Genomic DNA, 7108 nt, shown 5'->3' with positions numbered 1-7108 from the left:
TTTCATCTTCCCCGTTCGGGGTCGAGCGGTTGTCGCTGGTCTTGCACCAGCTTACCAGATGTTCGATCTTCTCCGTTCGGGGTCGAACGATCTTCACTGGTCGTGGACCTGCTTAGCGAGTTCTCCTACCTCCCCTGTTCAGGGTAGAGCGATTTTCATTGGGCATAGGCCAACATATTAGAATATCCATCTCACCATTCAGGATCGAGCTATCTTCGATGGTCGCGGATAAGAGTATCTCCACTGGTTTCGAATCAGAATATCTCCAAGGCTATGCACTCGTTCGGCTCACGAATTTTGTCTCTGTGCGTATTCGATTTCACGGGCTATGTTCCCGCTCGGTTTTCGGGCTCCACTCCTGCCCAGTGCTGCTTCGTCTCTCACTCGGTATTTGTCCAGGCACTCACTTGGCGTTCGCCCGATAGTTTGCCTGGCAGCAGCTCAGCCCTATTTTTTCATCGCTTGATCGACACTTTGGCAATAGCTCGATCCCAAGCCAATCATCCGCTTAGCCACGCAATTGTTTTGCTCGACATGCTGGTGGTCGTCAGGTCGGTATTTTACGGTCACCTGGTTGACCTTTTCAGGTCTCCCGGTCGCATTTTACGATAATCTAATCGGCATTTTACGATCACCCGGTCGGCATTCTCTGGGTCGTTCATTCAGCACTCTCATAGTCACCCGGCCGGTATCGCTTAGTCGTTCGATTAGCCAGGCACTTGAGCTACTTGGTCGAACGCTCGACGTTCTCTAGATGGTCCGGTCAGTGTTTTGTGATCTATTGGTCGACATTTTCTCGGTCGCCCGTTCGGCATCGCCCGCTCGCTCGCTAGGTCAGCATTTTACGGTCACCTGGTCGACATTATCGGGTCGTCTGATCACACTTTACACTTCCGTCCGGTATTTTTTGGTGGCTCGGTCGACATTCTCCTTATCCCTCGGTTAGCATCTTCGCGGTCGCGCGCTCGGCATTGCTCGGTCGCTCGGTCTGCTCGTCATCCCGCGTGTCGCTCGGTCAACACACATTTTTCTCGCCACTCTGCCAAGCGCGCGTCGTTCTGTCAATAGTTGCCTCATTTGTTGCTTTGTCACTCGCTCGGCATCGCTACCATCTCTCATGCGACACCCTTTCGACAACGGTCGCCCGCATGCCATTATACGACAGCACGCGTCGTTCTGTCAGCACTTACCTCACTTGTTGCTTTATCATTCGCTCAATATCGCTACCATCTCTCATGCGACACCCTTACGACAGCAGCCGCCCGCATGCCATTATACGAGGAGTTCAGTGATTTGACTTTGACGTCGAGAGTGAGTCAGCCTTTGCGACAGGCTATCTAGTCAGTCAGACTTGCACCTCCTTCGACTAGACTTGAAGGGGAGATTTGCAGAAGAATCGTAACAAGAGCCCAGAGCAATCATAACCTCAGAAGAACGCGTAGTAGCTCGAATATATGTTATGCTACAATGTCTTCTCAAGACAGCCTTATAAAAGGCATGGAAGGCGCCTCCAATGAGGCAAGTTCGATCCCGAACAGCCCAGTTCTTATCCACAACTTCGGCCAAACTTTATCCCGTGGAAGGCGCCTTCCTTGGCCATGAAAGGCACCTTATATGAACAGTACGAAGGCACCTTCCATCAAGCTTGAAGTCTCCTTCGGACACTGTTCATCCGAAGGTAATTTTCTTCTCTTAGCTCTGCAAAACAATTATTAGTCCAAAATACCCTGCAAAACAAGTATTAAGACAATTTAATAATAATACATAGTAGTAATTAGTTGCTATCCTCCCAGGACCAGGAAATAGTCAAAGTCTCAGCTTAGAGATCTCAAATGGACTTAAACTGAACTGATGCCTACTGTTCTTTTAATCGGGATGCATCCTCACTTGGTCACTCTCCTCTAGTGACTTACCTTCACTTACCAATTTGTCAGACATCTGATCAGCCCGTCGACCTGTTTAATCTTCATGTCAGCTATCCGGTCAGCCCGTTGACCTAGTCAAACTTCTTGTCAGATATCCGGTCGGCCCGTCACCTAGCTGGATTTCGTACCAGCTATCCGGTCGGCCCGTCGACCTAGCAAGATTTCCTACATATTTAATCAAGTGGTTAGATCATGACAAAACCTAACTTAACTTACTTCTCATTCATCAAAACTCAGGTTAGACTGTTAGTATAAACCGCACCAACAATCTCCCTTTTTTGATGCAATGACAACTTGGGTTAAATTAGGAAAAAAAATGCAAGCATGAATAGACACATGATTTTGTTTAAATTATTCGAATTTTGATTTGTTTCAACTTAACCCTTTAACCCTCCCCTTTGGCATTCATAAAAAAAAACATGAATATATATTTAAGTTAAAAAATTTACTAGGGAAAGTAAAAAAAAAAACATTTACAATAAATTAATTCTCAGGATTACTTTGAGAGGGGGGGATGTGATAACCATGTTGGTCTAAGTCGAGCAGCTGGAGAAGGTTGAGTTGCCTGAAACACTAAAATACCTTTCTCGATCTTTCAACTTAGGTTAGCAGTAATAGCATAAAGTTAAAATTAAACAATAAGAAACTAAAGAAAGAGACACCAAAATTTACTTGGTTACAATCTAGGTGGTTGTTAATCCAAGCCAAATGAAAGCTCTTAAAAAATCTCCTTCACTGAAAGTGGAGAAGCCTCTTACACTCGTTAACAACTCAGATTATTGCTAGAAAATCAATACACAAGTTGTTGTTTCTTTCCTAGATCTAGGGGTCTTTTTATAGTCCATGGAAAACTTTATCCACAGGCTGAAGGTGTCTTCCATAGGGCTGGAAGGTGCCTCCAGCGAGGTAAAAGATAAAACTTTATCCTTTCCGCCAATGGCCAGATTGCCTAGTCGAAGGCGCCTTCCATGGTTGGTTGAAGGTGCCTTCAGCCATTGAAGGTGCCTTCTGCCTAAAGATCGCGAAGGCGCCTTCACGCCTCTAGTAGCTCCATAGCTCCACTCTAGCTCTTTTGTTGCATCGTTCGCCTGGGTGATTTGGGCCAATGGAATAGGGCTCACCGGAACCCAATTTTCGACCTTCTCCTCGAGCAGCCTTCCTCCTCGGCTTCTCGTCCCTCGGGCCACCACCCACGTCCTTCTCGTCCCCAGGTGCACTCTTCTACAGCACCTCGTCCCTCAGACGCACTAAGCCCGTGTCGTTCTTCTCACTAACTATTTCTTCCGCTCGACTTCCTGTGCACCTAAGTTCCTGCACACTTAGACACAGGGATCAAAACATAACAGAATCTAACTTAACTTGATTGATCATAGCAAAAACAACCTTGGGGTTCCAACAAACCATAATATTTTAAAAAATTTGATAACATATGTTTAAAGATAGTTTCGAAACCTCTTAGCACATCAAAATGATAAATAAAACAACTTATTAACAATTTCAAAGTTAAAAAAAAATAAATTTTAAAAAAAACCTTTTCAAAAACTTTTTCAAAGTGTTTTCAAGACATTTTATAAAGTAGATTTAAAAAAAAATCAAAACAAATTTTAAAGCACTTAATATAAGTATTTTCACAAGGCTAATAAAGTTAAAAATACTTTAAAATTTACTAATTATAGAAACTTTAAAATTTTCAAAAAAATGTTGAAAATACTATGTTTTTCAAACAAAACTTAAAGAATTTAAAGTCAAAAATTGAAATACTAAGTGTTATAACATATAAAATTATTTTAAAGTAGTTTGGAAAAAGTTTTCAAAATAATTTTTTAAAACATATGATAATCTATTGTTAAAAAAATTAAATGAATTTGTTAACTTGTTAATCCTCCCCTGAACCTGAACTTATTTTTAAATAATCTAGTCAACTATAAATTGTCCTAAACTGTCTAATCGTTAGTTACTAACTAAATATCAGAAGATAGCAGTATTCACTAGGTTAGTTAGGCTAGGTCTTTGTATCCAATTAGTGTTTGACTGACTTGCATTACTTAACCTGATTGTTATAGATTTGGTATTTATTGTTCAGACTTATGTTGATGCACTGATATAAGTATTTTAAATCCTGGCAAGCTGCTTATGCATCTCACCCATTTCTAAGTTTGGATGTCACGCCCCAGAGGAGTCCCTGTCCGAGAAAATTTCGGCAGCATCTCCCCTGTACGGTGGATAATCTGAAACTTTTCTACATCCTCACATACCTCAGCCACAGGCGGCTGGAATAATAAAAACAATAAAAATACAGCCACACATTCCACGCAGTTTATATAACAAGTAAACAGAAAGATAATACCCTGACTCGAAATCAACCCTACTCCACTACACTCATAAAGCGCAAATCCGATGAACTCACCTCTTCTGCCGTCCAGGCAGGCATGTAATAGAATAAATCCAAATCCAAATCCATCGACATAATAAAATCCATACAATGTCCATAAGTAAAATAATTCAAAACATAACAAGTTCAAAACAGTCTACAACAGAAAAGAAACCAAAAGAAAACCAATCATATCCTCGAGTGCAGGGACCAAAGCTGGAACTCTCTCCTAGACATCAACCCGAAAATATCAACAATGGAGGCGGGGTTAGTCCAACACTCAGCGGTACAATTGATATGCAAAGTAAAGAAATAACACCTAGCACTAATCATGCGTATCTGATAAAAATAAAGATAAATGCAAACCAAGTAGACAGGAGAGAATCAGACTAATCAGGACCCGGTATAAGGACAAACAATCCGAAAGGTATAGAAGACCTGTATGCATGTCAAACATAGGTATCCAAACAATATGAAATGCAGCAAACACAATCACAAATAATAAATGCATCATGCATATGATGCCAATGTCATTATCACCCCGACGCCATCGACCAACTCATAACAAAAGTGGGGCCGAGTGGGTAGAGGCTGTGACAACCGTGCACTCGCATCACTACCCCTGATGAGTGACCGAGTAGACGGGATGCTTGCGTCGGAGTACACACGTATTCCTACCCCAAATCATAAATGGGGGCGCAATGCTCTCATCCCGTACGATATGACGGGAGGGATCTCTAACGTGCTACGTGTCACACTACCCATGAGCGGACCAACGGAACAGGAAGAGCCAAACCGACGTGCTACCCGGCGTGTCACGCTACCCATGGCGTCTGGCAGACGCGAGCGATGATGACGGCAAAGTGCTCAACAATAATGGAGCAATCTATCGCACAGCATGCGATCATGCAAATGGTGCATGTCACTAAGCATGGTAATATACTAAACCAACCTCTGGACATATAACAATGGGAACCATAGTGAATAAATCATATCAAGGTATACTGATCAAATAAGGTATCAAACCTAGGTCCTGACATGGTAAAACATGGTTATATCACTACCCATGAGCATGTGAAATCAGATAGGTATCAATACGAGATGCAAACAAACAATCAATCAAGCAGGCAACATGTATCGGGCAGTGATTAACCGAAACAAATAAGAAAACACAATTAATGCAAATTGTTAATTTCATTACTAAGCATATCAAAGACAATAAGTCAAAAGCACCCGCCTCCAATAAAGTGGTCAAATCCGGTAACCAAGATACTCGTCGAGATACCGTCCCGAATCAAAGTCCTGTGTCGAACATATAGATATATTTTATTTAGCTACAATTCAAATGAATTTAAATAGCTTAATAAAATCCACAAACTAAATCAGGGAAAACCCTAATTAACATAACCAATTGCCTACCCAAAATTAAATCTAACCATGGACTAAGGTTAATGGTCTTAACCCTAATCATTCCATTAGATTCATTTAAAACCAACTCAATCTAGAACAAGAATCCGCCATCAATGTATCATCCTATAACCAAATTAGGTACGTATCAATTCATACATAAAACACATTTTCACCTCAAATCACAGCTGGAGAAGATTCGCTGTTGCAGCACAGTAGACGAAGTTGCTGCCAATAATCCTATCCGGAGCGAGGTGGAACCGTTGCCTAGCAAGTCAGCCCTTTCAAATCAGCACCTAGACAAATCAAACGTCTAATTCACAGTGTGTACATGCTCAACCATGCAAGACCAAATCAAAGCTCACCTTGGGGGTCTGATCACCTTACTCACTGTCTGCACTTCACAACAACCCGAGACTGCGATCCAGCGCTGGAAGGGCAGTGTAGCACAAAGGGAAACAGTGGCACAGAGAAGAAGAAGTCGGCGTCGGCACCACTTCAAGAAGTAGGCAGTGGCTAGGGCTGAGGAATGCAAAGCTGTGGCCACCGGAGAGAGATGGTGGCCGTGGGTTTCCGGCTAGGGCACGCGGCTGGACGAGGGCAGAGGGTGTCGGAGGAGAGGAAATCAGCGTCAGGGCTCGCTACACTGTGGTGGTCGATGCTGGGGCACCAGAGGTGAGGCGCTGCTCCGTGCGTCGCCGGCGACAGTGGCGTCGGGTCGGAGTGGCGGCGACGCTGCTAGGGATCGGGTCCGGCGCTCGCTGTGGTGGCGGGAGAGGATGCTAGGGCGCAGCCTCGGCAGGAGGAAGCTCGGCTAGGGCACGGGATGGCCGGCGGAGACTGCGGTAGTCGGCGGTCGGGCGGCGCCGGGTGGCTAGGGCAGGGAGATTAGGGCTTCGGCGTGAGAGAAGAAGGGAAGAGGGCGCGGGCGGTTTTCGGGGAGGAGAAACAGAGGAACCGGCGAAAAATAAAGGAAAAAGGAAAATTAAATAAAGGAAAAAAATTAAGAAAAAATTAACTTTTCCTCATTTAAATGGGGTAACCTAAACAGGCTTTTCCGGCCCCATTTTTATCCCCGTTAACTCGTCCGTACGAGCTCCGAAAAATTCCCGAAAAATTTCCAAAAATTCCGAAAAATTTCCTTATTAATATTCGCCTATTTTCAGTATTTTACATTCTCCCCCACTAATAAAAATTTGGTTCCCAAATTTCATTATCTACCATCAGCAAGTACCAACAACAGATATAAAGCATAAATGCTGAACGGTAAACAAATCACATACCTCAAGTGAAAAGATGGGGATATCGAGCTCGGATAGTATCCTCGAGCTCCCAAGTAGCCTCCTCGTCCGAAAGATACTATCATCCGACCTTAACAAGCCGGATAGTCTTGTTCCACAACTGA

Source organism: Zingiber officinale, chromosome 1A (assembly GCF_018446385.1).
Source record: "Zingiber officinale cultivar Zhangliang chromosome 1A, Zo_v1.1, whole genome shotgun sequence".
NCBI classification, from domain to species: Eukaryota; Viridiplantae; Streptophyta; class Magnoliopsida; order Zingiberales; family Zingiberaceae; genus Zingiber; species Zingiber officinale.
The sequence above is the reverse complement of the archived record's forward strand: the minus strand, read 5'-3'. Positions refer to the sequence as shown.